This window comes from Coturnix japonica, chromosome 1, assembly GCF_054131305.1.
Source record: "Coturnix japonica strain WE chromosome 1, WE-NBRP24, whole genome shotgun sequence".
NCBI classification, from domain to species: domain Eukaryota; kingdom Metazoa; phylum Chordata; class Aves; order Galliformes; family Phasianidae; genus Coturnix; species Coturnix japonica.
Window position 1 is genome coordinate 175,703,295 of NC_140663.1, and position 15,728 is coordinate 175,719,022.

The window sequence follows — 15,728 nt, forward strand, 5'->3', positions numbered from 1 at the left end:
CAGTAATTTCCTACAATCCTTCTAGTTATTTTTATTTTGGCCCAGTACATTAAGTCATTTCTCCAGGCAATTACGGGTCTGCCACTGTATTAATGTGACAGCAATTGCCTAAAGGCACTGATTACGTTGCCCGGTAATGCAGTTTACCTGCCTGCAGAGATCAGAGGATGGATGGAAGTTTAGTAGATTTTTATAGGTTTCTTTTTTTAATAAATGGACTTGGTATCAAATTAAGGATCAAATTAAGTTCAGGCTGAAGTTAGTAGAAGTCTGTGGGTCAGGAACAGAAAGCATTTTGAAAATGAATGAAGAAATAAATGCATGTATTTTTCATATGAGTACCTAATTGACACATGCTGGTTAAAGGGGGCACATAGAATCTGTTATCCCCGTGGCAGTCCAACAGAGGGATGTTCAGCAGGGCTGAAATTCATCCTCCCAGTGCTGGTTGCCACATACCAAACCAGTCTTCTCCTATATGAAGTGAGACCCGGTGGCTTAAATGTGTTTTTCCCTCTCTCTACCAGCAACCTGCCATCTCACCAGAGAGCTTCCTGTCTGCCTCCCAGCCATTCTGGTTTACCCCTGGTTCTCAGCAGGACTGCTCGGAGTATCTCAAGTACCTCCTGAATCGGTATGTGGCAAGCAGTATTAATTTTGGAGCCCAGACGTGGTGATGCCCCAAGCATTCACATCATATGAAATGCTGACCACTCTGAAGTGGTGCAAGCGGCTGAGAACAGAGATTGGGTGTAAAAGATGGGAAAACCGGACTGGGACTTCTTAGTAGAACTCTGTTTGTGCCGACCTGGGGGGAAGAAATGAATTTGGCTTGAAAATTTCTGAAATTGCCCCACGTTCAGAGGAAAAGTGTTTGCCTGACAAGCCTCCTCTCTAAAATGGTGATTTTGCCTTTCTTTCACCAACAAATCCCAAGTCCCCAGAGTCCTGGTGATGCCCTGCAAAGTGGGGTCAATACACGTTGACCATCTGTGCCTTCTGCACCACCACACTTGGCATCAGGCCCCTGTGCACACACAGAAACCATACTGTAAAAAGTCGTGCTGTATGTTTTATTGTTCTCATCTTTTTCCTTCTACCAAAGATTACATGAAGAAGAAAAAACTGAAAAGATCTACTACCAGCAGCTCAAGGAATCCAGCTTGATGTCTCAAGCCATGGAGCATCAATCCGTAAACAAGACACTGGTTGAGAAGATGTTTGGGGGAAAAATGCTGACAAAGATTCGTTGCTTGAAGTGTTTAAACGTCTCTTCACGAGAAGAAGCCTTCACAGACCTGTCATTGGCGTTCCCCCCATCAGACAGGCTCACGTGCAGGCCAGGAAGCACCTCTGTTGTACAAGTGGAAGAAATCGGCCCACAGTTTATTGAGCCTCCCGAAAACCAAACAACAGGGTCTCCCTGGATCCGGAGGAAGCCTGCTGTGTCTGAAGATCCCGGAGCCCAGCCGGTGCTGGTGGAAACACTGGGTTTGCAGGAGCTCAGAGAACCAGCACATACAACCAGAGATGCTCACTTGGCTTCTGGGGAGCAGACACGCGCTCCTAAGGAGTCCCGATCTCTTGGGGATTTAATCAACTATTTTCTATCCCCAGAGAGACTGACCGCAGAGAATCAATACCACTGCAAGAAATGTGCTTCCTTGCAGGATGCTGAGAAGGTGGCAGAGCTGACAGAGGCCCCACATTACCTCATCCTCACACTGCTGCGCTTCTCCTTCGACCCAAAGACCATGAAGAGGACGAAGATCCTGGAGAATGTCTCCATTCCTGAGGTGCTCAAACTGCCCGTCCACGTCAGCTCTGAGGAAACTGAGAACGTCTGTCAGCATGAGATGGGCAGATCTGACCTGGGCAGCACCTTCGTGTCCACCGTGTACGACCTCTGCAGCGTGGTGGTGCACTCAGGCATCACCTCCGAGAGCGGACACTACTACTGCTTCTGCAGAGAGTGCACCGATACCGTGCCCAACACACAGCCTCAGGATGGGACACCAAAACTGGCTTCCAACAAGCAGCTGGACTCTGAGATCCCGTGGTACCTCTTCAACGACCACAGGGTTTGCACCTGCTCCTTTGAAACCATCAGCAACCTGACTTCTTTATTTCCCAGTGCCACTGCCTACATGCTCTTCTACAGGCAGCGGGCAGAGAGACCAAGCTCCCCACTGCATGCGGCTGTGGCAGAAGTCAGGAAACTGCACAGCCGGTCCTTCCCTCAGTAAGGACTTGATGGAAGCCATCTCCAAAGACAACATCCTCTACTTGCAGGTAGATATCGCAGGTGTATACAGCTTGCACTTTCCCATTGAGATTGGGTGTCTAGGTGCTGGTTTGGGATACCCATGTGGCTGGAGAGATACGACACTTTGATGTATCTCTCCAACCAACTTTGAGAGATGAGTTACATGTCTCAGCAACACCAGATTATTTGGGGGAAAATTGACCAGAGCAAAAGGGCACAGCACAAAGATGCTCGGAGCAATTCCCTAGCATCATTTCCATATGGGTAACAACAATGTACTTCTGTCGTTTCTCCTACAGGAGCGGGAAAAGGGGGCGAGGAACAGAGCTGTCTACATTTCCACCTTGCCAACATCCCCGCTGTGGTGGAGAGACTCCATAAGAAGACAGTTCCTGATACAACACAGTGCAGCCCCCTGAAAAGGTTGAAAGTTCACAGCTAGAAAGACATGCAACGTCCAAAACATCCTTCATCCAGCCACCACCAGAGTCCTCCACCACATCTTTGTGACACATGCTTAAAAGAGCGGGGCAGCAAATTAATAATTTCTCAAAATTCCATCCATTTTCCCTAATATACATACCTCCACCATAATCTCATGTGTTTTATGGGGTTTGATTCCGCACATTACCAGTATTCCAAGGTAGTGAGCCTGCAAGCTTGCTTGGTGGTACTGAGCAGCAACTGGATGATGCTGAGAGACCGAGCGGCTTTGGTTGGAACTTTTGTGCTCCACTGGGCCCTTCTTGTGTCACTGGTGACCTCTGGGTGCTGTGAGAGGACACGGCAGACCCAGCTGTTTGTCCAGATGTGTCTTTAGGACTTGGTTATTCTGGTGTTACTTGGTTACTCTGGGCCAGACCTGCCAGGCTTGACAACCAGGCTGTCATTTAAGACGCCTTGAACTAAGACCCTTAAACCCACCGGCTACTTCTTAAAAAAGGAAAGGAACAAAACCAGATTCGCTGTATGCACCCTATGTAAGTGCACACTATAGAAAGCAGAAGTGGAGTCCTCAGTACATGGAGACATGGAGCTGTTGGAGCACATCCATAGAAGAGCCACAGTAAGGATCCAATGGATAGAACACCTCTCCCACGAGGACAGGTTGAGAACAACAAACTTGCTGTCTATGTACCAGACCTGTTTGGGGCACTGGGAAGGGCCAAGCCAGCAGGGCCAGTAGCCGGTCAGAATCGTCGTCTCCACGGGTTGTTGCTCCTGGGGAACGACCTGGTTTTTCTTTCTTTTCTCAGTCCTGTCAGGACAAGAAATTTACACCATGCCACCAGGACGAGGTGGAGGTCTCCTCTGTACGTTGCCCCTCAGGAGTGACCTCATTTGTCTTCCTGTCCTTGATCATAATGGGGCAAGAGGTTAGGCCAAATGAACAGGGCCGGGAGGAGGTCTGCCTCTTGGTCTCCTCTGGACTCTGCCCCTCAAGAATGACCTGATTTGTCTTCCTGCCCTCCATTCCCTTGGTGCAGGTTAGGCCAAACCAACAGGGCAAGGTGGACGTCTGGCCCTTGGTCTCCTCTGGGCTCTTCTCCTCAGGATGGACCTGGTTTGTCTTCCTGTTCTCAGTCCTGACAGGGCAGGAAGTCAGGCCAAGCCAGCAGGGCCATGTGGAGATTCTTCTTTTGGTCTCCACAGGATGCTGCTTCTCAGGAATGTCCTGATTTTTCTTCCTGCCCTCAGTTCCTTTGGTGCATGTCAGGCCAAACCAACAGGGCCGGGTGGAGGTCAGGATCTTGTTCTCAACTGGATGCTGATCCTGAGGAAGGACCTGGTTTTTCTTCCCGTCCTCCACCCTGACAGGGCAGGAGGTCAGGCCAAACCAACACGGCCAAGTGGAGGTCAGGATCTTGTTTTCCACTGGATGCTGCACCTCAGGAAGTACCTGGTTTTCTTCCTCCATCCTGACAGGGCAGGAGGTTAGGTCAAATCAGCTGGGTCATGTGGATGTCACAATCTTGGTGTCCACCGGACCCTGCTCCTCAGGAATGACCGGATTTTTCTACCAGCCCTCAATTCCTTTGGTGCAGGTCAGGCCAAACCAGCAGGGCCAGGTGGAGGTCTGGCTCTTGGTCTCCTTTGTATGCTGCCCCCTCCGTGCCCAAAGCCAGCACAGCTGTGGGAGAGCCCAGCAGCTGCCTCTGCCCTTCCCAGCACGCCCAGCCACGGCCGCCCGCTCTGAGCACAGCTCCCAGCTGCGGGGCCGGCGCTGGGGCAGCCGCAGCCCCCGGGGGATGCGCAAGCGACAAGTGGCCCCGCGTCCTTTCCCAAAACAGAGCGCCGTGGCTTCCCATCGACGGACCGAGGCAGACGGGCGGCCCCAGCCGCTGAGCCACGGTGTCACCAGGTCCCAACGGCCACCGCAGCGCCGCGCAACGGACCCATCGCGTGCGGACGCCATTCGGCGCCCACGTCCCCACAGGAGCCCGACGGTCTTGTGAGCAAAGACAACAGAATGCCTCAAAACCCACACCTACAGCTGCACTAATGTGTGGGCACGCTGGGCTGTGCTCACACTCACACTTCCCTCCCTGTTATCCTTGTTTCCAATGGACAGTACAGCCCTCTTCTCACCTTCTCTCACCTGGCACATTATGTGCCCTCCCTCGGGGCAGCTGCTTTGAAGCCTCTTACAAAAGGATCACACACTGCATTGCCTGCTCCTTTAACTGAGGGCAGCCGTAAGGCTGATCGAGCCACAGTTATTGCAGCAAGTGCGACTCTCTTGTCAATTTTACCATCAGAATAGGAGAGCCTTACTGTCACGGAGTGATCTAGATCAATCTATGTCCGTGACAGGGGGACAGTAGGTCCGTGGTCCCCCCGGCCCCCGACAAAGGGGAAGGGAAAAGGGAAAGGGGTAGGGAGATGGGAGCTGGGCTCAAGGAAACAAACAGAGAAGCGGCACCGGGAGGCATGGCAGGTTCATTATATCGCCTTGCCACGATCTCTCAATGATGTTATGTGCTTACCGTGGTGCAGGGAACCACTGGATGGACTGAAACATGTGCAGTACCACATGCTACCACCCGAAACACCATAGTGGGTCTTGGGAAACAAGACCTGTGGCGACATGGCACCACAGAAATAACTGAGTCTGATAATGGGACTCAATTCCAAGATTCGCTTGTGGATATTTGGGCCAGTGAACATGGCATCAAGTGGATTTATCACATCCCCTATCATGCACCAGCCTCTGGTATGATTGAAGGATACAATGGGTTGTTGAAAACCATGTTTAAGCACTGGGAGAAGCATTTGGCAGAAGCCACCTGGCTGGTCAACACCAGAGGATCTGTCAATCCAGATGGTCCTACAGGATTTAGGTCCCAACACACTGTAGAGGGAGATAAGGTCCCTGTAGTACAGATAAAGAACATGTCGGGAAAAGCAGTTTGGGTCCTTCCAGCCAATGGACAGGGCAAACCTCTCCTTGGAACTGTTTCTGCACAGGGACCTGGGTGTACGTGGAGGTTAATGGAGAAAAATTGGGACGTCCAGTGTGTAACACAAGGAAATCTGATGCTCAGGGAGTGCAGTCAGTGATTCCATGTACACGTATGTGTATATGCATATGTAACACGTGTTACTTATTGTGTGTTCCTATGCAGATATATGTTCTGCATGATGAGGTGCTGTGGAATAAGGGGTGGAATGTTGTGGTTGAGTGATTTCTGTTGCCGCTATTCCACATCAGAACATCCTGCAGAACAGTGGCAGTTAAGGAGTTAATGTCCTGGTTCCGTGTTACCACCATTTTGGGCATTTTGGGTTCATGGAGGGGAGGGGTGGCATTTCCGGAGGACTTGGCACAAAGTGGAAGTGGGGTGGGACTCCGGACCGGACCCCTGCCGCTCTCTAAAGCACGCGCTGCCCTCGCACTGCTGTGGTTTGACTCCTACCTTGGGTACTCTCATCTCTCCCGTTTTGTTTGATTTGGTTACACGTAGTCAATTCCCATTACTCCTCAGATCGTTGCCACTGTGTTTTCTCTTTGTTAAAACCATCTGCTCGCTCTCTGCCGTTTCCCCTCAGCCTCCTTTTCCACAGACTAATCATCCCCAGTTCCTTCAGCCTCTCCTCATAGGACATATTCTCCAAGCCCTTCACAAGCCTTGTTGTCCTTCTCTGGACCAGCTCCAGCACCTCCATGTCCTTTCTGTACTGAGGTGCCCAAACCTGAACACAGTACTCGAGTTGCAGCACTGGAGAGTGCCGAGTACAGGGCAAAATGACTTCCCTAGTCCTGCTCACCACACCATTCCTGATACAAACCAGGATGCCATTGGCTCTCTTAGCCACCAGGGCAAACACACTGCTGGCTCATATTCAGCAGACTGTCCATCAGCACACCAAGGTCCCTTTCCCTCAGGCAGCTTTCCAGCCACACCTCCCCAAGCCTGTAGGGTTGCCTGGGGTTGTTGTAACCAAAATGCAGGACCTGACACTTGGCCCTATTGAAACCCACACAGGTTACCTTGGCATATTCATCCCGTCTATTCAGGTCCCTCTGTAGTGCCTTTCTGCCTCCTGGCAGATGAACACTCCCTCCCAGCTTGGTGTACTATGAATGTTGTAAGAATGGCTGGAGAGCAGCCCTGAGGAGAAGGACCTGGGAGTGTGGCTCGATGAAAGATTCAATAGGAGCTGTCAGTGTGTGCATGCAGCCCAGGGAGCCAACCATATCCAGGGTTGCATAAGGAGAAGTGTGACCAGCAGGTTGAGGGAGGTGATTCTGCCCCTGTGCTCCACTCTTGTGAGTCCCCACGTGCAGTACTGCATCCACTTCTGGAGCCCCCAACACAAGAAGTGCATGGAGCTGGTGGAGAAGGTCCAGAGGAGGGCCACAAAGATGATCAGAGGGCTGTAGCACATCTCCTATGGGAACAGGCTGATGGAATCGGGGCTCTTTGGCCTAGAGAAGTCTCTGAGGGGACCTTATAGTGGTCATCCCAAACATGAAGGGACCCTACAGGAAAGCTGGAGAGGGACTTTTTAAACAGGCAGGTAGAGACGGGAAACAGGGAAATGGCTTTCAAGGGGAAGAGGCTAGTTTTAGGCCATAGATTAGGAAGACATTCTTTAGTGTGAGGCATTGGCACAAGTTGCCCAGTGAGGTTTGGATGCCACCACCCTGGAAGCATTCAAGGCCAGGCTGGATGGGGTTGTGAGCAACATGGTTTACAGGGAGCTGTCTCTGCCTATCAGGACCTTCCTGAGAAGCTGCATACAGTAGAGACCAAGAGCCAGACCTCCACCTGGCCCTGTTGGTTTGGCCTGACATGCAGCAAAGGAACTGAGGGCAGGAAGAAAAATCAGGACATTCCTGAGAAGCAGCATCCTGTGGAGACCAAGAGAAGGATCTCCACATGGCCCTGCTGGCTTGGCCTGACTTCCTGCCCTGTCAGGACTGAGAACAGGAAGACAAACCAGGTCTTTGCTGAGGAGCAGCGTTCAGAGGACACCAAGAGACGTCTCTCCACGTGGCCCTGCTGGTTTGGCCAAACCTCCTGCTCCATCAGGACTGACGACAGGAAGATAAACCAGGTCCGTCCTGAGGAGAAGAGCCCAGAGGAGACCAACAGCCAGACCTCCACATTGCCCTGTTGGTTTGGCCTAACCTGTACCAAGGGAACGGACAACAGGAAGGCAAATCAGGTCCTTCCTGAGGGGCAGCGTCCAGTGGAGACCAAGAGGCAGACCTCATCCTAGCCCTGTTCATTTGGCCTAACCTCTTGCCCAATTATGATCAAGGACAGGAAGACAAATGAGGTCCCTCCTGAGGGGCAACGTACAGAGGTGACCTCCACCTCGTCCTGGTGGCGTGGTGGAATTTCATGTCCTGACAGGACTGAGAACAGAAAGAAAGACGAAGTCCTTCCCCAGGAGCAACAACCCATGCAGACCAAGATTTTGACTGGCTACTGGCCCTGCTGGCTTGGCCCTTCCCAGTGCCCCACACAGGTCTGGTACAGAGGCAGCAAGGTTGTTGTTCCTGAGGGCACAAAGCAGCAGTCCCCGGGCACCAAGTGGAAGGTCTACAGCTTGCCTTGCTTCCTGGCCCACCTCCGGGACTACCTGGTGCAAAGAAGGACAACCTGGCTCCTTATAGATCCCTTGGTAATCACCTGCATTTGCTGCCTGTTGAGGAAGGCCTGCGGCCTCTGGAGAAGACTAAGATGCCGTCGTGGACAGGTGAGTGATCGAGTTGAATTGCACGGGGATGGTACTGTGTCTGCACAGCAGGGAGCCATCAAGGCCATAAACTTGGAGACCTTTAAGGAAAGCAGACCCCCAGAGGTCCTTTGGCTCTCCCCAGGGACTTGTCCAGCCACAGGGATGCCACACAGTGGGAGACCCCCGCACAACACAGGGCCTACCAAAGGAGGTGGTGTGAGCCTCATAGGCTGTCCCGAGCATTCCTGTGAGGCTGGAAATGCTCCGTGCAAACCAAAGCCCTGCAGGGTGATGCTTTGCCAAATGAGCCTGCATCCCTTTCATAGTGCCCATGTTCTCTCAATTCCAGATAGCAGGACAAACGGCGTCAGTTTCCAAAGAAACAGAGTGACGGAAAAAGGACAACGAAGTTGCTTCCAACCTGCTCTGCCTGACTGAGGACAAAATAAGTTCTACAGAGAGTGAGCTTTCGAACCCATGCCAGCTCCAAACGCACATGCATGACTTCCAGCAATGCATGAATACGGAGCATGGCACAAGGGAGAGCACGAGACCATCCGCAGACTCCTCATCCAGCTCCAGCCAGAGTGTGCTTTCTGTGGATGACGGGCAGGAAGGGCATCAAAGCAAGTGAGTGCTGAAGTCTGTTTGTATGGGGAGGCTGCTGCTCAGGGCAGAAGGCAGTACAGGATTCGGGAGAGAAAAGACACCCACAGATGCAATGTTCCTGATGGGAGCCCCTGAAGAAGGAGAAGGGGCCCATTTCCCAGAATCTGCCCAGGGAAAGTGCATGCCCTGCTGCATTTATCTTTGCCTCGGGAGCTCCAGGGCCTGTGTGAGAGTAGGGCAAGCAAAAGGGAAAGGGGCAGGTGGAGCAGAGAGCAGGGAGAGTGATTTCCATGAGCCACTTAAGTCCATCTGACAGCCTGTTCTTTTCAGGGGACGGTCAGCCCGCGGGGAGGAGCACGCCTCAGCCCAGCAAAGGTTTGTGCACAGAAAAGTCCTTGATGACTGCAATGTCTTCTACTGGGTGCACGCCAACATGAGGATGGGCTGTTCCATGAACACCTCCTGCAGAGGAGTTCTGCATTTGCCCATCTGAAAGATGACGATTGGTGTCACCACTTTCTTTCCAAGGCTCTTCCAGTTCCAAGCACAGAACGGATTGAACATGTCTATGGACAAAATGCGTGTACCTCCCAGAAGTACGAGCTGCCCAGCTTCCCAGTCATGGCTTCCAAATCGCAGACAAGGAAGATCGGCTTATTTAACTTGGGAAACACATGCTACATGAACGGTGTCATACAGTCTCTCTTCATGGCTTCAGAGTGAGTTGTTGTTCCCTTGTTCCCTCTTAGGACTGCTCTTGGGTTGCTCTTTGCACTTCCACTGTGCTTGCCACAATGCTAATTGTCCATCTTGTTTTGCATCTGCGGTTGTCTTCTGCAGCTTTCGGCATTCAGTGTTGAATTTAAACGAGAGTGACCTCCAGCCCCTGATGACAAAACTGAAGTCGCTCTTTGCATTGTTGGAGCACAGTCAGGTAATTATTTCATGTTCTAGTTATTTCTTTGGACCAAAGTCCAAAAACCACAACAGCAACAAACCTTTAGATTCCAGATGTTGTGAATCTTTCATATCTGAGGGAAAGTAAGAAAAATAGCCCATACACAAAGTAATTAGGAGTCCTTTCTCCACCAACCTGAAATTTAGCATGAGTGACTCCAGATGGGTCATATCTCAGTGCATTGGTGAAGGCACTCGTCTGTCCCCCAGAGACACCATGTTGACTATTCACTTGCTGTGAGCCCACTGACCCGCACCTCTCTGTTTTCCAAGACTTGACTGGCAGCTTTGCCTTGTTCCATTGTGGTGCTACACCATCACAGATCCATTGCAGGTCTCTTTCAGGGGGTAACGTAGAGAACATCTTAGCTTGCACATTTGGTCATAAAAGAGCCTGTTTATTCCAAGCAGGTTATGGTGTGTTTGATGTGCATTCACATGCTTGCTTGTTGTGTAGCTTGTACTTAATGATTTCCCAGTAATTTCCTACAATCCTTCTAGTTATTTTTCTTTTGGCCCAGTACGTAAAGTCATTTCTCCAGGCAATTAAGGGTCTGCCACTGTATTAATGTGACAACAATTGCCTAAAGGCACTGATTACGTTGCCCAGTAATGCAGTTTACCTCCCTGCAGAGATCAGAGGATGGATGGAAGTTTAGTCGATTTTTATAGGTTTCTTTTTTTAATAAATGGACTTGGTATCAAATTAAGGATCAAATTAAGTACAGGCTGAAGTTAGTAGAAGTCTGTGGGTCAGGAACAGAAAGCATTTTGAAAATGAATGAAGAAATAAATGCATGTATTTTTCATATGAGTACCTAATTGACACATGCTGGTTAAAGGGGGCACATAGAATCTGTTATCCCCGTGGCAGTCCAACAGAGGGATGTTCAGCAGGGCTGAGATTCATCCTCCCAGTGCTGGTTGCCACATACCAAACCAGTCTTCTCCTATATGAAGTGAGACCCGGTGGCTTAAATGTGTTTTTCCCTCTCTCTACCAGCAACCTGCCATCTCACCAGAGAGCTTCCTCTCTGCCTCCCAGCCATTCTGGTTTACCCCTGGTTCTCAGCAGGACTGCTCAGAGTATCTCAAGTACCTCCTGAATCGGTATGTGGCAAGCAGTATTAATTTTGGAGCCCAGACGTGGTGATGCCCCAAGCATTCACATCATATGAAATGCTGACCCCTCTGAAGTGGTGCAAGCGGCTGAGAACAGAGACTGGGAGTAAAAGATGGGAAAACCGGTCTGGGACTTCTTAGTAGAACTCTGTTTGTGCCGACCTGGGGGGAAGAAATGAATTGGGCTTGAAAATTTCTGAAATTGCCCCACGTTCAGAGGAAAACTGTTTGCCTGACAAGCCTCCTCTCTAAAATGGTGATTTTGCCTTTCTTTCACCAACAAATCCCAAGTCCCCAGAGTCCTGGTGATGCCCTGCAAAGTGGGGTCAATACACGTTGACCATCTGTGCCTTCTGCACCACCACACTTGGCATCAGGCCCCTGTGCACACACAGAAACCATACTGTAGAAACTCGTGCTGTATGTTTTATTGTTCTCATCTTTTTCCTTCTACCAAAGATTACATGAAGAAGAAAAAACTGAAAAGATCTACTACCAGCAGCTCAAAGAATCCAGCTTGATGTCTCAAGCCATGGAGCATCAATCCATAAACAAGACACTGGTTGAGAAGTTGTTTGGGGGAAAAATGTTGACAAAGATTCGTTGCTTGAAGTGTTTAAACGTCTCTTCACGAGAAGAAGCCTTCACAGACCTGTCATTGGGGTTCCCCCCATCAGACAGGCCCACGTGCAGGCCAGGAAGCTCTGTTTTACAAGTGGAAGAAATCGGCCCACAGTTTATTGAGTCCCCCAAAAATCAGCCAAAAGGATCTGCCTGGATCCGGAGGAAGCCTGCTGTGTCTGGAGATCCCGGAGCCCAGCCGGTGCTGATGGAAATACTGGGTTTGCAGGAGCCCAGAGAACCAGCACATAGAACCAGAGATGCTCACTGGGCTTCTGGGGAGCAGACACGCGCTCCTAAGGAGTCCCGATCTCTTGGGGATTTAATCACCTGTTTTCTATCCCCAGAGAGACTGACTGCAGAGAATCAATACCACTGCAAGAAATGTGCTTCCTTGCAGGATGCTGAGAAGGTGGCAGAGCTGACAGAGGCCCCACATTACCTCATCCTCACACTGCTGCGCTTCTCCTTTGACCCAAAGACCATGAAGAGGACGAAGATCCTGGAGAATGTCTCCATTCCTGAGGTGCTCAAACTGCCCGTCCACGTCAGCTCTGAGGAAACTGAGAACGTCTGTCAGCATGAGATGGGCAGATCTGACCTGGGCAGCACCTTCGTGTCCACCGTGTACGACCTCTGCAGCGTGGTGGTGCATTCAGGCATCACCTCCGAGAGCGGACACTACTACTGCTTCTGCAGAGAGTGCACCGATACCGTGCCCCACACACAGCCTCAGGATGGGACACCAAAACTGGCTTCCAACAAGCAGCTGGACTCTGAGATCCCGTGGTACCTCTTCAACGACCACAGGGTTTGCACCTGCTCCTTTGAAACCATCAGCAACCTGACTTCTTTATTTCCCAGTGCCACTGCCTACATGCTCTTCTACAGGCAGCGGGCAGAGAGACCAAGCTCTCCACTGCATGCGGCTGTGGCAGAAGCCAGGAAACTGCACAGCCAGTCCTTCCCTCAGTAATGACTTGATGGAAGCCATCTCCAAAGACAACATCCTCTACTTGCAGGTAGATATCGCAGGTGTATACAGCTTGCACTTTCCCATTGAGATTGGGTGTCTAGGTGCTGGTTTTGGATACCCATGTGGCTGGAGAGATACGACACTTTGATGTATCTCTCCAACCAACTTTGAGAGATGAGTTACATGTCTCAGCAACACCAGATTATTTGGGGGAAAATTGACCAGAGCAAAAGGGCACAGCACAAAGATGCTCGGAGCAATTCCCTAGCATCATTTCCATATGGGTAACAACAATGTACTTCTGTCGTTTCTCCTACAGGAGCGGGAAAAGGGAGCGAGGAACAGAGCTGTCTACATTTCCACCTTGCCAACATCCCCGCTGTGGTGGAGAGACTCCATAAGAAGACAGTTCCTGATACAACACAGTGCAGCCCCCTGAAAAGGTTGAAAGTTCACAGCTAGAAAGACATCCAACGTCCAAAACATCCTTCATCCAGCCACCACCAGAGTCCTCCACCACATCTTTGTGACATGCTTAAAAGAGCGGGACAGCAAATTAATAATTCCACAAAATTCCATCCATTTTCCCTAATAAACATACCTCCACCATAATCTCATGTGTTTTATGGTGTTTGAGGCTGGGCAGCCTGGAGAACAGCAGGCTGCGAGGTAACCTGAGAGCAGCCATCATGGCACCAGGTCGCCGTTCCCAACCCAGCTTGGTGAGGCACAGTCGTGGGCAAGGGGACTCCTCATGTCCTGCTGCCATCACTGCCCACGGCCTCAGGGGACCTCAGTGGGATTTTCCATTCAGCTCCATGGACACACGTGGACAAGCACGACTCATACAGGCACGATGGGAACAGCTGGGGGCAATCGCGGGTCCCAGCGTGTTTGCTCCAAGAGGTGAGTGTCTCTGCTGTGCCTGTGGCACAGAGCTGCCCCCGCCATGGGTTGCAAAAGGAGCTCATTTCTGTTCCCAAAATAGGAGCGGGTTGCCACACAGCCCGACTGTCCTTTGGCCCTTCTGGCAGCTCTGGGCAGCGCTGCTGGTTCTGCTCACGGCTGGGATTTCAGCAGCACTTCCTCACCCCCGGCTTCATCTCTGAGTGTTCCGTGTTCCCTCCGGCATCACGATGGGACACGAGGTGGCGATGGGGACCAGGCTGACGCCGCTGAGCGACCACTACTGCCATGTGCTGCCCAAGCCCTGCAGCAGCTCGGCAGGACAATGCTGGGGCCAAAGGTGGGAGCAGGAGGCAGCATCCTCCACGCCACTCTGCCCCAGGAGCGCAGCCATGTCCCCGCAGTCCCGATATCCCACAGCGCCACGCACGGGGTGAAAGCACCCACACACCTTGGGGGCGTGCTGCGCTGCTTGGTGGGGACTAGGAGAGAATTAACTGTGCCCCGTCCGTGCCCAAAGCCAGCACAGCTGTGGGAGAGCCCAGCGGCTGCCTCTGCCCTTCCCAGCACGCCCAGCCACGGCCGCCCGCTCTGAGCACAGCTCCCAGCTGCGGGGCCGGCGCTGGGGCAGCCGCAGCCCCCGGGGGATGCGCAAGCGACAAGTGGCCCCGCGTCCTTTCCCAAAACAGAGCGCCGTGGCTTCCCATCGACGGACCGAGGCAGACGGGCGGCCCCAGCCGCTGAGCCACGGTGTCACCAGGTCCCAACGGCCACCGCAGCGCCGCGCAACGGACCCATCGCGTGCGGACGCCATTCGGCGCCCACGTCCCCACAGGAGCCCGACGGTCTTGTGAGCAAAGACAACAGAATGCCTCAAAACCCACACCTACAGCTGCACTAATGTGTGGGCACGCTGGGCTGTGCTCACACTCACACTTCCCTCCCTGTTATCCTTGTTTCCAATGGACAGTACAGCCCTCTTCTCACCTTTTCTCGCCTGGCACATTATGTGCCCTCCCTCGGGCCAGCTGCTTTGAAGCCTCTTACAAAAGGATCACACACTGCATTGCCTGCTCCTTTAACTGAGGGCAGCCGTAAGGCTGATCGAGCCACAGTTATTGCAGCAAGTGCGACTCTCTTGTCAATTTTACCATCAGAATAGGAGAGCCTTACTGTCACGGAGTGATCTAGATCAATCTATGTCCGTGACAGGGAGACAGTAGGTCCGTGGTCCCCCCGGCCCCCGACAAAGGGGAAGGGGAAAAGGGAAAGGGGTAGGGAGATGGGAGCTGGGCTCAAGGAAACAGAGAAGCAGCACCGATCTAAGGAGGAAAACTTATTTTACTAATTACAGTCTAATTGAAATTGAGGCAAATAAATCACGTAAAATAAAAGAGAAAGAGAGAGGTTTCCGAAGACCGAGAAGCCTACTTTGGAACTGAAGGCACAGCAGCTTGGAAGCACAACCATACCTGCTGCCAGGCAGTGAGAGAGAGAGAGAGCCGGCATCACTTTGACTTGTTTCCCTCTCCGACCGTATGTCCTCTGGGACGTGCAGTTCTTCTTCTCTGTGCTCCACATGACGTTATGATGTGGAATTGACTTGCAGAATCAAACTTAATAACCACGAAATAGTTATAAAGCAGGTATGTTTAATGAGTCATGCGCGTACACCGTGGTGCAAGGGGGATAGCTTCACCTCACTTGCACACCATAAGGATAAAGGTGTGTTACAGATATAGGTCAAGCTAATACATAATCCATAGTCTCCTCCCCAGTTTGGTTACATATTCATTACATTCCCTATGACCCCATTCGCCGTGGCCCCATTCCCCGCGACCCTTGCCGCTGTTTTGGGGTGAAATTCTTCTTCTGTTTTCTTTTGGTGTTATCCGTTGTTCTTGCCGTTATCGCTCTCCCACACTGGCGTCGTCTTGCCCGGGGGTATCTAATCCTTCTTCTTGTCAGAGGTCTCCGGGCAGTTCCCTCTTATCTTTATTGCCCTATTCTCTGGTTTTCTTTAGACTAAGTGTCTGTAATTCCCCCTTTCCCTGCCCTTTTAAATGTCAACTACCTACA

General features: G+C 51.6%; 2 pseudogenes across 1 annotated transcript; both read left to right on the forward strand.

The window, feature by feature from the left end:
- The first annotated feature begins 899 nt into the window (after positions 1 to 899).
- On the forward strand, positions 900 to 2,394 carry LOC146762887 (ubiquitin carboxyl-terminal hydrolase 35-like; annotated as a pseudogene). Its single transcript, XR_014933574.1, has 2 exons — positions 900 to 966; positions 1,060 to 2,394. The product of XR_014933574.1 is annotated as a ubiquitin carboxyl-terminal hydrolase 35-like (transcript).
- Positions 2,395 to 8,954: 6,560 nt separating this feature from the next.
- LOC116653128 (ubiquitin carboxyl-terminal hydrolase 35-like) lies at positions 8,955 to 14,244 on the forward strand (annotated as a pseudogene).
- Positions 14,245 to 15,728: the final 1,484 nt, after the last annotated feature.